The 16,795-nt window shown below is 33.6% G+C and overlaps 1 protein-coding gene across 3 annotated transcripts in view; it reads left to right on the top strand.

Moving 5' to 3' along the window:
* Nucleotides 1–16,795, top strand: part of LOC129740228 (uncharacterized) — a 444,184-nt gene that overhangs the window by 192,731 nt on the left and 234,658 nt on the right. Inside the window, exon 1 of one of the 3 annotated variants that reach the window (XM_055731838.1) lies at nucleotides 9,633–9,702. The exons of 1 other annotated variant lie outside the window; for it this stretch is intronic. The gene's annotated coding sequence lies outside the window, so the exon portion shown is untranslated. Of the gene's footprint in view, nucleotides 1–9,632; nucleotides 9,703–16,795 lie in introns of those variants that run through there. One more of the 3 variants, XM_055731839.1, reaches the window with a different exon arrangement.

Here is a 16,795-nt window from a genome sequence, read left to right as displayed (position 1 = left end):
AAATTTTACATTTTCGAGCTTTGATGTGTTAAGGTTTCTTCAACAATAAATAATAACTTCAAAAATTTTGATAAAAAAGGATTTGTTATCATGATTTTGACAAAAATGTTAAATTTCGAAGAATATTTCAAAATTAACTATAAAAATTATCTAGTGTTAATCTAGCCTTAAAACTAACAGACAACACTGTAGCCTATTAACAAGAGCACTGTTAGAGAGGGGTTTCCTTTATGGTCATTTCTATTGAAGACAGAATCTAATTTGGAGTTGAGATAAGAAAGCTCCGATCCAATAATATAACTAGCAACGAAAAATTTTTAAATTTTTTTTTATTATTTGCTATTTGGAAATCTAAGCTAAATATTCTAAACACTTCAGGGGTCCAAAATAGTTCTAATTTTGGTAGATATTTTTGAAAAATCTAGAATAAATCTATAAAATCTATTACCGAATAATGAAAATCAATAACCCTCTATCAATAACTTGACGAATTCAGACTAGAAAAAAGTAGAAACCTGAATTTTGCGGGTTTTTCTTACATTTTTCATAAATTCAAAACCACAATTTTAATGTTATTAGACCGGAACAAATTTCAAATCCTTCTTTTGTCACTCGAAGTTGGAACATCGCGAGGGGGGGGGACAATAAAAAATCATGCGAAAAACAAATAAATTGGAATACATTGCACGAAAGCTTGTATGCAACAGTATTGCATACTATATCATTGCACAAAACTTATAAATCAAGTAATTTTTTATCGATAAATTCAATAAAACTACGAATGCATAAGATGAAATAACTCCCATCTTCCAAAATTTGTTTCTTAGTCTTGTGGTCTTTCGGATAAAAGAAGAATTTGATATTTATTCCAGCCTTATTACCATGATAGAATAAATACAATCTGTGTGATCTTTTCCAAATATCTTATAGGGTTCCCCCCGCCAATTTTTTTGATCTATGCTGATTTTTTTCGAGTTTGAAAAAAATCGGTTATATATTGTTGTATCCCCGGAGACGAGTTGATATTGGAGTGAAATACCGGGGTACAATTATAACCTACCTACCTACCTAAGGGTCCGGCGCCGATTGGCCGACGCATAGGGCTGAGATGAAAGATCTCCACTGCTGGCGATCCGGAGCCAGCGTCTTCACTTGTTGCCAGCCAAGGTTCTCGTCAACTGTGCGGATTTCAGCGGCTAGACTTTGCCGCCACGAGCTTTTGGGCCTGCCTCTTCTTCGATGCCCATCTGGATTCCAGTCAAGCGCCTCTCTGCAAATCTCGTTTTCATCTCTTCGCAGCTTGTGCCCAATCCATCTCCACTTACGTTCCCGAATCTCGATTTCTAGCGCCTTTTGATGACACCGGCGATGAAGTTCAACGTTTGAGATCCAGTTGCGATCCACCAAGCGCGGATGATGTTCCGCAGGCAGCGATTCACAAAAACTTGCAGTTTTCGCGTCGTCACCGCATATGTGCACCAAGTTTCACACCCGTACAGCAATACGGATTTGACGTTTGAGTTGAAGATTCGGATCTTAGTTCGTAGTTCGGTACGGGTTAGGAATCCTTGAGGGACTCTACGTGAACAAGTAGAACGCCTAAGATGATATGATGGGATGAAGCTGGATCGTATGCAGACTCATAGTCCACAGATGTTGTAGATGAATAAGCTGGATATTGTCCACTGGATAACGAAGAAGGCATCTGAGCGGTGTGTAGGTTGTTGGTTGTGACGGGGAACATTGGCAGGGTTGATTAATGACATCACTATCACTCCTCCCGGTTCCCAAGTCCACGTGCTATTAGCCGGAACTTTTGTGAAGATCAGCTGCTTGGGCTTGAATAACCTTGGAGACTTCTGCTGGGGAGTTCGCTAAGAACCCTGGAATGCGCGGATCGATTGACCATACATGATTTTCCCAACTGTTTTAATTTCAGGTGCGTTTATATTCGGTTTTGTACGGTAAGAGAGCAGAAAAATAACCGAAGCTCGCTTAACGGATCCTTCCCCCTGCTTGATTTGTTTTGCCAAAACTTGCCTCATGACAGGAATGACCGGCGCGGCGAAAGAATGATCGGGTCCCCCGCGGCGCTTTTATCGGTGATATCTATCTCTTCGGAAGTGGATGATATTTCCAAGCTTCGAAGAAACTCATTCAGATGTTGATTGTTGCTGTTGTTGAATTGTCCATCACCGAATACTGTTGGGCTGTGCTGCAAAATTGTGCTAAGGATTGGTGTACAATTTGAGGATCCAAGTCCTCCCACGAGAAAACTACCAATTGGAACGTTGCTGAGGTTGGCATTGGCTGATGCAGTTGTGACCGATCGCTGCTGCTGATTGAAGCCAACGCAACGGTTTCGTTTCCGACATGCACCGAAATAATGTTCACCGTTTCGGAAGACTGTACATGAAGCCGTTGGTGGAGCTGCTGCCCCTGCTGTTCAGCAATCATTTCCACTGTTCCTCTTATTCCCATAAGTTCCGCCACAGTTCCCAGGTGCTGCTGCTGAAGCTGGATGCACTGATTGATCTGCTGTGTGAGGAACGACTGCTTTGTTGTCGGCTCCTGCTGCTGCTGGAGGAGTTGAATTGTGCAACTTTGCAGCTGCTGCAGCTGCACGATGACATTCTGAGGAGTTGGCTGCTGTTGGAACGGAGGCTCATATTGGCTGGGAGAATTGAATCCCAGGACAGGATTGAATCCTGAGCGATGACTTGCATAATCGGGTGGATTGATTCCCGAATGGTGAAAATTTTTGCCATCCGGAAGATGATCTCCTGAGCCGGATGGATTAATTCCCGGATTGTGATCTTGACTGCCTTCCGTAAAATGACCTCCTGGACCGGGTGAATTGATTCCCGGCTTTGGTTCTGCCATTGCACGCGCGGGGAATACTACACCTTTGAGGTTATGATGATAGTACTCATGGGTCCTTGCTTTTCGCGATTTAACCGGCGGAATGAACAAAACCCGACGATAACTCGCACTTTTTTAAACCGGACTCGTCGCCACTGTTGTATCCCCGGAGACGAGGTGATATTGGAGTGAAATACCGGGGTACAATTATAAAATACTTATATATTTAACGGTGTAAAATGTGCTCGCGTGTGCACTCCTCAACTGCGGAAATCAAGATGCTTAACTTACAATAAAATATCTAAATCACTCGTGACGTCAAGTACGAAAAAGTTTACTCAGCCCCAAAATTCATGTACTTATTGATACTATCAGGTTCCAAATCAAGTCTAAATGACCTTTTATTCGGCTTCCAGCGACCTTTGTCCGGCTTGGGGATCAAACTCTGACCTTCGTGATGACAATCAAACACAGTACCACTAGGCCACGTCTAGATGTTGTCCTTACTGAAACTTAATCTTGAACTGGCGATGTGATTATGTAGCATACCTGCAGGCGCACCCTCCCAACCAGACAGGCAGTAAGAATCCAGGAAGAATGCAACTCAATGCACTTTCTGTAACTAAGGAAATTCTGTTTTTAGTTCTTTTGAGTTCTTTTTGTGGTTTGAGTCCCTTAAAAAGCACATATAAATCAATATTGCACTAATGGGAATAGGGCTAAGTAGGTCACATACAACGTACATATTGATCACTGTTGCAACTTTCAGGTTAATTAATGAGTACATATGGTTCACTCAAGAGAATTGGGCAGTTGTTTCTCTTTGTCAGTCAATATGTAACTATCAAAGTCTTCATTTGAGTAAATATGGCTATTGGTTACTTGGGTAGTTGCTCCTTCTGTTAGCACTCATTTAGATATTGGCTAAATAAATTTAAACCAAAACCTTGTGAAATCTAATATATAAAGATGAGTTGGACTATATATGTTTGTTTGTATGTACAAATCCACACCGCTTAACCGATCAGCCTGAAATTTGGTACAGTTATGTGTTTGGACCATGGTAAGGTTTAAGTAATAGTTTTGAGCCCCTCCCACTTAAGAAAAGGGACCCTCCCATACAACTTTCGTTTTTTCTCCCACGAATCAAATGTCATGGCACCCATTTTGTCGACCAATTTTTGTTTCCTTTGGCGGGGTTGTTTTCACCATCATCATGGACTGGGCATTAGAAACGACCAACCAGAGTTCACGTGTACTGGATAGCAAATCGAAGCTTGCTGAGCATTAAAAATTTGATAGGGAAAATTTTGGCGGGTGTTTTTTATCCTACTGTTCAAAGCACGTGGTACCGGTACGAGATGTTGGAATGCAAAATATGGCTACATTTTGAATTGAAAAATACAACTAGCCTGTTAGGAATATATTGACTAAAATTGTAGTGGCTTTCGAAGTGCATTTTATTTAACGCCGCTGGCGGGTCTACAATAACGTACAGTGAAGTGAACAGTGAACAATAAATTTACTTTTTCAGCCGAACAGCTATTTTGACTGAGTGTTGAAAAACTTATGAACCAATTTTCATAAGTTCCAGCTGTTAAGAGCCAACCATTTTCATATTTTTGGGATTTTTTATAGAGAAAGATAAATTAATTAGATTCAGAGTTATAAGTCCAAGGCTGCGATTTTAACGCTTCGATAGCCTTCGAGAAATTCAAACGGAGGTTTAGAAAATTGATTAGGAAATGAAATCTAAGGTTTTGGGTTATATACAATTCAACTTCATTGGCCAATTTTTAACTTGTGAGTCATTTTTGGTCATCAATGTGACTTGACAACATTGATCACTTTTCGCAATAATTAATGGGATGATTGTTACCAACAATGGAAACATTGAAATATAACTCAAATTTAATCTATTTCTTAAAATTATAATGGTAACTTCGGGTCACAGAAAGTTTATTTTCGATAACTTCAAAAAACTATTAGTGAAACAAGGAGATCATCCAACTTGAAAAGTAGGATGATCTCCAAAACAATATTTTTATAAAATGAGGATGTAAAAGTTTAACAAACGGTTTCAGTAGCTAAAGATAAGAAAAAAAAAACAAATAAAAGCTATTCAAGCTTCCTTAGAAATGGTGGGTGAAAATAATGTTTGTTATGATAGGATGAACAAGCAATCAAGGGAAATAATTTTAAATTTCTTTAAAAACAAACCTCATAACTATATGTTGTTCAAAATTATTCTCAATCAAAACTTAAAAAAAAAATCAATAAAACTTACAAAGCTAACATGGCTTAAAATTGACAAAATTTTTTATATCTAATGATTAATTCAAAGCTTCCAAAACTTTGAGAAGTCCAACGACTCATTTTGATTTTTATTTTATGCGAACCCGAGCAAGGCCGGGTAAAATTAGCAAATAACAAGTCTACTTTTGGGATAAAAAAATACTCCTAATTGCCTTATATATTTTAGTATTATTCTGATATATTTTTCTAAACAGTGATTCGGAAATATCTTGTTGATTTTATCATCACTGAAGTTTTTTTTTTCATTGGGAATTTTGGTTCTATATCTGCATTTAATTCTGAAATAAAACTATTATTTGTGATTCTAGTTTCTGGAGGTTTTGGAACTCTACTATTATTGATTTGCTCTTAATTTCAAGCTCTCATACAAGATTTTTAACATTATTTAACCTGGAAAGGATGAAATCTAATTTCAAGCCTTCGTTTCGAGTAGTTAGAAATTTGCAATAGAGCATGTACGAATAAAAAGAAAAAAAATCCTTAATGTACACATTTTTCCCATTTTTAAAATTGATTTTTTAGATATAATTAAAAAATCATGAAATGATGGGTTAATTTCTGATAGCCCATAGAAAAAAATACATTTTTTGTCATGCAAAAGAATTAAGAGTTGGTTTTGGCTGATTTGTACGTGTTGAATCCAAATGTGATTTTTTTCCATTTTTCCAGATCTCATTTCTGAGATTTAAGCTAACATTAGAAAATAGGTAAAAATTCGTTTGATAAATTTAAGCGATGTTGAAAAAAAACTGGAAAATGTTAAAATAATTTTGAAAAAAAGTTTGAAATTAAAGATCTACTTTCTCTATGACGTCGAGTAATTTTGATTTCTAAGAAGTAGTAAAATAAGGGGCTGTTCAGATACCACGTGGACAGAAAAATGAGATTTTTGACCCCCTCCTCCCCCTCCGTGGACAAGCGTGGACATTTGGCTAACCCCTACCCCCCTCCCAAGATGTCCACGTGGACACATTTGAAAAAGTTTTAATTTTAAATATCTATAATTTGACAGTTAGAAAACTCAACTTTTTGCCTTTTTGTTATAGAAATGGCTGATTTTGTAAAACCGAATACAAATTTCCTGATATAAAAAAAATTTAAAAATTTTAAATTTCTTAATTATCAAATTTATTACTTGCTTTCAAGTAGCTACTTATTGTTTAAACTTAAACTGGAAAGGTATGCCATTTTAAGATTTTGATTTAAACATCTTAATATTTATTCACCTTTAGAAAATATTTTGAAAGTATGTCCACGTGGACATGACCCAAACCCCTACCCCCCTCTCCGTGGACAAGCGTGGACATTTACATACCCCCTCCCCCCCCCAAAGTTGTCCACGTGGTATGTATGTTTTTTTTCAGTTCGACAAAGAATCAGAAATTTGACGAAATTTTAAAGAAATTTTAAACAAAGCAATTTCCAGTCTTCAACAAAATTTGTATACCTCAAGGGGAACGACTCCTTCAACAAAGTTGTTAAATAAATTAGAATATCTGATATTCGAATCTTCCAAACACAATTTGTGAAGTCAAAAATAAAAGTATTCTCTTCAATTGAATTTTCTAAAAAAAATTCAAATGTAATTTTTTTAAAAGCATTCTCTGAAACTTGAAAACCTTGGCAAAATCTGTATCCAGATTTATATAAAAATTACTAAAAAAGTTTAAAATAATTTTAAGTTTTTATGTCAGTTTATCAGCTATCAGTCATTTTTTTCATATTCTCTTATTGAATGAAATCTTATGAAAAATCGTAACAGTTATTATTCAAGAAGATTGAATACAAGTCATGGTTTAAATTACCCGCACCAGCATTTACACTAAAGTTTGCCTCTCTGTTTTCTAAAATAATAATAAAAATGGTCCAAATATTGCGTTCGTATCATCTCTACTCTACTGTAATGAGTTCAATCGATTTAAAAAAAAAGCTTTGTATTATTGATTTTTCATTCATTTTTCGATTATCTGTAAAGTTATTGAAATTCATGTTTAATTATTTTTTAATGAAGCAGACCTGTAGTTTTTTTCTTGTATGATGTAAATATTGTGAATACAATCTTGCAATACAAATCTTGTTCAAGATTTGATTATTCTAGTATGTTTTTTTGTACATATTTTGTAATTTTATCATTACTACAATGTTCTCGAAAGTTTCTTTGAAATAGAAAACAATAATTGGGAAAATTTAAAGATGAGTTAAAACCATAGTGATCAAAGATACTCCGAAACATGAAATCTGGTTTTGAAACACACATTTTTTATATCCACTAATTTAGTTTGAATTTTCTGCTATCAATGATCATGCTGTATACTCTTTACCTCAGTTAGTATTTTGAAGCTTTTTAGTGTTACCTTCCAAAATATTCGAAAATGAGTTAAAAAAGTGATCAATGTTCCTCCAGTTTACGGTATTAAAATTGACTTAAAAATTTTCAACGTGTTCTAGTTCCAAAAATTCCGAGTGAAAATTTATTTTCCAAACCTTAATGCATTGGGGACAAAAAAACGATTATTCTCGTTTTTCCGCTAATATTTCATCCAAAATTTGGAAACAGTCCGACCCGGCTTTGTTGCCCGGATTTCATCGAGAAAAGCCCGGATTTCTCCCGGTTTTATTGAATTTATTTGGCAAGTCAAACAACAAATAAATTGTGCTGTTAAAATATTTATTTATGCCTCCAAAACGATTTTTTTTGAGAAAGTATTATAAAAATAATCATGAGAGGTTTTTTGGAAGCCTAAAATACAATTTAAAATTTTTCGATGAGTTTACATGGAATTTTTAACCGTTTTTTTTCTTGATTTTTGTTGAGTGATTTCGAGGTTGTTATAAAATTTGCACGGATACTGCTCGGTTTTTTTGTCGACAATTTTGAAATCAAAAGCTGAAAAAATTCTGGCAACCATACCTTAGAGCATGGGTGGCCAAGATTTTCACCAAAATATCCCAAGTTTCATCAAAATATCTCAATTTTGGAACCTAACGGGCAGCAGAAAATGACTTTCTTTATGACAATTTTGCCTTATGAATCCGCTTTTTGTACATTGAAAAAATAAATAATTTGGCCCGCGGGCCACAAGGATCCTAACGATCCCCGAATGAATGCATATATTTTTTTCTTCCGATATACAAAAATGATCTCTCAGGTGGATCCATGATACGAAAATTTCCTAAAAAATAAAATTCTTCTGTCTGCTAGCTTCAAAATAAGGATATTTTAGTGAAAATCTTGGTCACGCATGTCTTGAAGTAAACACTATGGGTTGAAATTTTGCATTGGGCCCCTTTATTCGGACTATTTTAATGAATATGAGGTCTTTAGTTCTCCTAAGAGTCTTGTCTGTTAGGATTCAGTTATTTGCTCTTCAAAATCTGTTTGAGCGGTGTTTTGAGATTGTATCAAGAAACAATTTTAACTCTTTTATTTTAAACTCGGACGAACGAAATAAAAGTAGAGTTTTTTCAATTTTAAAATCGAGTGTCTCGCCCCTTGACGAAATATTCGCAAATCACCGCACAAACAGCGTGCTACTTCCTTCCAAGGCTCCTGTCATCGGTTCCGGTGCAATTGAACTGTCAAACGAAAGCCGAAACAATAACAAAACAAGATGCACCCCAGCCCAATCGACTTCATGGCTATCATTTAGTAAGGGGAAAACGCGCATGCGCCTCTTTCAATCCTATACGCAATGATGTCCTACGTCCTGTTCCATAATATTTACGGGAAACGAAGGAAGGACGAGAAACGTCAAAAGTCAAAGAACCAGAAAGGGGTGGGTTGTTGTTGTTGTTTTCTTTTTTTTTATTTTCTTCTTTCTTCACTGCGACGCGTATGGCAAGTGTAGACGTAAAGTTCTTAATTTTAAAGGGACGACACGTGGCGCCTCGACGTGTACGAATTTCCAGCAAAAAGGGTGATGTGATGACTCATCCCCTCGCAAGAATTTCTGTGGAGAAAAGGAACAAAACAGGTTTTTGCATTTTAGTTCGGCAAAGGAAACCTGTAATATGTTATTGTTTTTTTTTCTCTTTGGTCCCTTCAATGCCGAACCGAAAATTGACAGTAGGTTACCGGACTGATAACAACAACAAACTTTTCCGGAGCAGGCGCAGAGTTACACAAATCTTTGTTTTTTTTTGTTCCAAGACTGCGGGCTGCTACGTTTTAGGGAAAAACAGGGGTTCCGGATGGTTCTGTGACGACTCTAGGCTCCAGTTTCGTCTTGTGTTCGGAAACATACGCCGATTGAAAATATATTGTGGGGTTTTGTTTTTGACTGAGGATTGAACCTCATCGGATAAAGGATTTTTCGTCGGTTCCATTTGAGGAATACTTAATCGGATAGTGTTGAAGTGAAGTGAAATCGCCCGTGGAAAAAGTTTGAAAACAAAGGTTGGGAAAAGTTTTCCAACTTTCGAAAGGAAATACTACATTCGAAAATGGCGTCGAAGGGTGGCGCTCCAGATCACTGAATGTTGTGACAGTTCCTGTGTAAACTTTCGGAAAATACTACGAATTTGGTAAAGTTCCGGTTAATGGATACGCGTTTTTGGGAGAAAGATCAGACAAGATTGGAACCTTTGGTATTCGATAAAAATTACTACTGCCTGAAATCTAGGTTAGGTTTTGACAGTCAGCTGGTCGCGACTGCCATATTGATTTTAATTGATTTTGACTTCGACATATCTCATCAACATTACTTTAGTAATCCTAAATGTTTCTTCAGGAATCTATTGGATTCCGTTAGAAATAATGTTCAGCATTGCTCTCGGAAGCATTTTTTTACAGTACTTTCGTCCTTAAGAAATAAAAACATCAAAATCGGTTCCAGTTTGTGTTGATGGAGCGCCTTTAGCAATCTTATCTAATCTCCTGCCAGGGTATCGGGAACATATGATTTTTGAAGCAAAAATGCCCGGCAGACCGATATCACCTTATCATTTGCAACAAATCAAACAAAGTCGGTGCCATAAAACTGCAACCGCGTTGCTTCTCGATGATTAGATAAGATTGCAACTGGTTGGCTGGTTTGGTTATTTCTGGACCTAATCTCTAGCCGACGACGACGTCGACAAATCGGTCAAAGTGCCATTTTTTCTACTATTTTTTATTGCAATTGCAGTGCTTTAGATTATACAATGGCAATAGTGAAACTATACTGGTACCAAAAATAGAATCTAAACCTTATCGATGCTATAGCAAACGGTTGTGAGCTGAGGTCGGCGAGAAGTTCTATGCGGGAACAAAGCGACGAATCCCGTTCTAAACTGGGAATTTGAAACAGGATTGAACTTTAATCAAAAAAGAAGCATATGAACGCTGATACTCGATATTCTTCAGTAGAGATTCAATCCCCGAGACTCTTTTTTATTAGAAAAAATCTTAAATTTCAAGCATGGAAAAAAAAGTTCTCTGAATACTGATCCGGTGATCTAGAATGTCTTAAAAATAAAATTTTGTGTTAAGAAAATTAATTTATTTTTTCTCATTTTCTCAATCTTTAATTTGAATTGATGGGATACCCCAGATCTCCTTATCTGAAACACATCATTCTGCATTACCCGATATCATTTATTTTTGTACCTAAAATGATGGTTTCAAAGCTTTTATAGCACATCCCTAACTATTGACGGTCGGCATGAAACAGCAAATACAATTTTATACGTTTTGTAGTTATTCCAGCAAACATAAAATCGCATGTTAATACAAATCGCAATTCCTACCAAATATGTAAACGATCGTAGAAATGGTTACTTAAAGTCGGTATAAATCCAATATGATAAAAATTTCGCCATATTGCAAATTTGTTGTCCCGCGCAGGAATCAGGTTAAAATGCAATGGTTTACATGCATTGAGGATGTACTAATAAAATGTTGAATATTGTCTAATTTGTATCATTCCTAAGCCAGAAGTTTAAAATAAGTAGGTAATTGCTGTTTTTTTCGAGTTTTATATGCGATGATTCTATAATGTATATGAAACGTATAAAAAAATAGTTGAGAAATATACCAACAAAAATGTTTGCTTGGATATTTTTGTTTGGATTTTGCTTACAAATTTTGAGCCCGAAAAGAAAAAAAAATTGATACAAAATTTTGAATCAACGCTTTTCTCATGGAGTAAATAATTCGGCATAAGGATAAGTGTAGAAATAACTTGAAAATGGTAATTAAGTATTTCATTTTACATTACTAATTAAAAAAAACCAAAGTAAGTCTCTCTGTATACATATTTGATTCTTGTTATGATATTTTATATTCTAAAATCACATCCAAATGACTATGGATCAGACAAAATTTAAAAACTTGGAAATGAGTGAATGATTTCCTAGTAAAAAAAAAATAGAAAAACTTACCAAAGTATATAATGGTTTGTAAATCTAATATTGTCAAGGAAATTTACTCGAACCTGATAAATCAATACTCTACTCAATGTTACAATTCTACATGATGAATTTCATAGGTAATTCTTACGGCAATAAGTCAATTTTGACCCTCTAAAGCCCACCTTAGCATTAAGATGGACTTTAATAAAGAGAGCTCTAAAAGAATGTTGGCGGGTTTCCTCAATTTCAAAATCGAGTGTCATGACCCTTGACCAACATTCGCTCTCTAAATTCAATAGGCACAAAAAAACTCACCCACAAAACTCTTTTTTTAACTTATATCTATTAATTCAATGTAATAAGCATGGTTGCCACAAGTACAAATTTATCTAGAAAAGTACAGATTTTAAGACTGCTTTTTGATACATATTCTGTACGTGCAGATGACAGATTATTGAAATTTGATACAGATTTGTACAGATTTTTAGCATTTGGTGTAGTTCAAAGCCCTGAAATAGTTCTGACCTTATGTAATACTTATAGTTTGTCAGACAGATTGACTATAGTGAAACAGTTAATATTTTTAAAATATGTCGATTACAAACACTGGAGTTGTAAAAATGAAGAAATTTTAGTGTTTTTTCCATAAAAGTTTCTTGTTATTGGACCTATTTTGGTACAGATTTTTGTAAAAAAAGTACACATGAAAAGGAATTCTTTTTCTGCTCGAAAGTTCTGATTTAGATATGGCAACGTTGGTAATAAGTAAATCCAGACTTTCAATTTCTTAATCTTAAATCCTCTTTCCAAAACCCTCAGATTTTTCGATTTCAAATATTCTCAGGTACTCTCAAATTCAAAAAAAAAAACTGAGGGTTCAAACTAAAAAAAAATATATCCAAAAACATTCTTTATTATTTATTTTATTCCTGTTCTCAGATATGGTTTTTTTCCTCATCTCCAGAGTAGTGTAGTTTTGATAAATAAAATCGCGATCTGAAGCTTTTAAATGAGGTATTCCCACTGTGAATTCTATTCCTAAAAAACTTTTACCTTTTTTAAACATAAGTAATTTCATAAACTTTTATAAAAAAAAAACAAATTTCGGCCTTCTATTTTTGATTTTCTCAAAATTGTTATGATTTTGAATTCAACATCCAACAACTGAATAATATTTTAAGCTGTGAAACTTTATGTTTTTCAAATTTTTTTTTTTCAAAGAACATAATTATTATAATTATTATTATTTTTTTTTAAATTTAGACTACAAAATGCAGATTTGGCTCTGTAAGGACAGACATTTAAAAATTTTGAAGATCGTAGAACCAGTCTATGACGGTCGCCATACATTTTTTTAAGGGTTCAAGACTTATTTATAAATTTTTGAAGCAATTTGGGATAAAATGGAGGAATATTAAAACTAACTTGCACGTTAATCTATATTTCGATTTTAAAACTAAAATTATCAAACATAAATTATTATTTCATTCTTTTTCAATCATTTAAAATTTGATACAAAAATTAACACATATTTATTCTGTTCCGGAATTCTTGGATTGTTATTTGAATTTCTACTCATACTTCTTTTAAAGTTCAGTAAGTTGGCAGAATCATTTATAATGAAAATCAGTAGGTACTACTACCCATTTTCAAAAAAAAAAACAAAAACAAACAATTGAGGCCTTCAGAGCCAAAGGGGTATAAGTGACAAAATGGTCGATTTTGAGTTAATGATGCCAAACGATTTTTCATATTTCAAACTATATTTGGTGATTTTTTCAGATTTTTACAATTTTATTTACATACTTTTACGTTCGAGAGCAAAATTCAAATTTTCGAAAAATATATGGAAAACGGCCAAACACAACAACTTTAAAGCGTGTTTTCTCGAAATAAACTTTTATGCACTTATACCCCTTTGGCTCCAAGGGCCTCAATTGTGATGAGTACTTATGTATTGATGAGTTCTTTTGAAACAGTCGCCAAAGAAGATTAAAATAATTCAATCCATGCATATTCTATGGAAATCGAGAAAAATGATTATCGACAATAAAATTAAAGGCTATGCCAAAAATACTCCATGTAAAAATTTTGAAGAAAAATTAAAAACTATCAAAAAAACTTGAGTGCAATAAAAAAACCTAGATGCAAATTTATTCATAATAACTTGGTTGAAAAAAGCTAAAAATCTAAATCATCAAAATTGTCAAAATTGTCAAAATTGCCAAAATTGTCAAAATTGTCAAAATTGTCAAAATTGTCAAAATTGTCAAAATTGTCAAAATTGTCAAAATTGTCAAAATTGTCAAAATTGTCAAAATTGTCAAAATTGTCAAAATTGTCAAAATTGTCAAAATTGTCAAAATTGTCAAAATTGTCAAAATTGTCAAAATTGTCAAAATTGTCAAAATTGTCAAAATTGTCAAAATTGTCAAAATTGTCAAAATTGTCAAAATTGTCAAAATTGTCAAAATTGTCAAAATTGTCAAAATTGTCAAAATTGTCAAAATTGTCAAAATTGTCAAAATTGTCAAAATTGTCAAAATTGTCAAAATTGTCAAAATTGTCAAAATTGTCAAAATTGTCATAATTGTCAAAATAGGCAAAATTGACCATTTGGGCAAAATTGGCAAAATTGGCAAAATTGGCAAAATTGGCAAAATTGGCAAAATTGGCAAAATTGGCAAAATTGGCAAAATTGGCAAAATTGGCAAAATTGGCAAAATTGGCAAAATTGGCAAAATTGTCAAAATTGTCAAAATTGTCAAAATTGTCAAAATTGTCAAAATTGTCAAAATTGTCAAAGTTGTCAAAATTGTCAAAATTGTCAAAATTGTCAAAATTGTCAAATTGTCAAAATTGTCTAAATTGTCTAAATTGTCTAAATTGTCTAAATTGCCAAAATTTTCAAAATTGTCAAAATTGTCAAAATTGTCGAAATTGTCACAACTGTCAAAATTGTCATCATTTTCAAAATTGTCAAAATTTTCAAAATTGTCAAAATTGCCAAAATTGTCAAATTTGTCAAAATTGTCAAAATTGTCAAAATTGTGAAAATTGTCAAAATCGTTAAAATTGTAAAAACTGTCAAAGTTGTCAAAATTGTCAAAATTGTCAAAATTGTCCAAATTGTCAAAATGGTCATAATTGTCAAAATCGCCAAATTGTCAGAATTGTCAAAATTGTCAAAATTGTCAAAATTGTCAAAATTGTCAAAATTGTCAAAATTGTCAAAATTGTCAAAATTGTCAAAATTGTCAAAATTGTCAAAATTGTCAAAATTGTCAAAATTGTCATAATTGTCAAAATAGCCAAAATTGACCAATTGGGCAAAATTGGCAAAATTGGCAAAATTGTCAAAATTGGCAAAATTGTCAAAATTGTCAAAATTGTTAATATTGTCAAAATTATCAAAATTGTCAAAATTGTGAAAATTGTCAAAATTGTCAAAATTGTCAAAATTGTCAAAATTGTCAAAATTGTCAAATTTGTCAAAATTGTCAAAATTGTCAAAATTGTCAAAATTGTCAAAATTGTCAAAATTGTCAAAATTGTCAAAATTGTCAAAATTGTCAAAATATTCAAAATTATCAAAATTGTCAAAATTGTCAAAATTTTCAAAATTGTCAAAATTGTCAAAATTGTCAAAATTGTCGAAATTGTCAAAATTGTCAAAATTGTCAAAATTGTCAAAATTGTCGAAATTGTCAAAATTGTGAAAATTGTCAAAATCGTTCAAATTGTCAAAACTGTCAAAATTTTCAAAATTGTCAAAATTGTCAAAATTGTCAAAATTGTCAAAATTGTCAAAATTGTCAAAATTGTCAAAATTGTCAAAATTGTCAAAATTGTCAAAATTGTCAAAATTGTCAAAATTGTCAAAATTGTCAAAATTGTCAAAATTGTCAAAATATTCAAAATTGTCAAAATTGTCAAAAATTGTCAAAATTGTCAAAATTGTCAAAATATTCAAAATTGTCAAAATTGTCAAAAATTGTCAAAGTTGTCAAAGTTGTCAAAATTGTCAAAATTGTCAAAATTGTCAAAATTGTCAAAATTGTCAAAATTGTCAAAATTGTCAAAATTGTCAAAATTGTCAAAATTGTCAAAATTGTCAAAATTGTCAAAATTGTCAAAAGAAAAATGACTTTTTTTGTATGAAATTGATAGATTCAACATTGGTAATCCTCGAAACGTATGACATTCGCAAAGAGTAAATATTGATCAATAGTATGAGACGGTGATGTCATGTCAAAACTGCCCATTAAGCCACCGTCGATGATCTAATGCTGCTCACTCTCGAAATGGTCATCATGTCTCCAAGCTGATTAACATAATAAACACGAATCGAAAATTGAAACGTTTTTTGACCACTATTCCATACTGCAGTCATGATGGGTCCAAGAAATAAATCAATATTTATCCACTGAAATTGCCAATCGGGCTACAGTTTTGTCTTTTTTTTGCCAATCTTGACACCAGACACAAAGTCTACGATGCTATGCGACTCCAGTTGACTGAGAATGGCTCTTGTGCATGAGCATTAAGAATTCTACTGTCATTTCCAGAATATATGTCTGTGCGTGCGAAGAAAGCTTAAAGTGTTGTTAAGGATTTTGTTCACATTTCAAATAATAATTCTTGAGAATTGAACCAAGACAATCTTCAGAACCCTTAGAAATGATACATTGTAAAACTTTCCTCATCAAGTTTAAGAGTCTAATAATGGTAAAATATTTCAAAAGATTCAACAGTCACACAAAACAGAGAAATATTTCTATAGAACCCACGGTGATTTGCAAATTCGATGTTTGTGTAAGCAACACACATAGGAGGAGAGCTTCAGCTTCAGGCATTTGGATGAAAAAAACTACCATCAATTTTCCAGATATCACCCGGCCATACTCCATCCATATGGTATAAATCAGCACCAACTAGTGAGTAGCTGTAGCGTGTCTTGAAGTAGTATCAATGCAGTGCCAACTGTCACTTCCACTTATTTGTATCTATTATACAACAACTGTAAGAACTAAACATACCTCTCTATGTGGACGACGACGACTCCGACTTTAGGGTTTCCAAGGGTCAAGAGCTCTACTTTGGCTTCAACTTTTAGGCTTTCAGGCTGATAACAGTTGGAAAAACAGCCAACACTGGGCCACATTACCCTACAGAAAGGTTGTGACTCAGAGAGACCATCCAGCACACAACCCCATCAAGTGTGCCATGAATTAATAATAATTGAGCAGCAGCAAGCAGTAGTCCGACCGATGTCTGACGTTCCACG

The sequence above is a fragment of the Uranotaenia lowii genome, chromosome 1 (assembly GCF_029784155.1).
Source record: "Uranotaenia lowii strain MFRU-FL chromosome 1, ASM2978415v1, whole genome shotgun sequence".
NCBI lineage: Eukaryota > Metazoa > Arthropoda > Insecta > Diptera > Culicidae > Uranotaenia > Uranotaenia lowii.
Note: the sequence above shows the minus strand (reverse complement) of the source record. Positions and strands in the feature narration are given on the sequence as shown.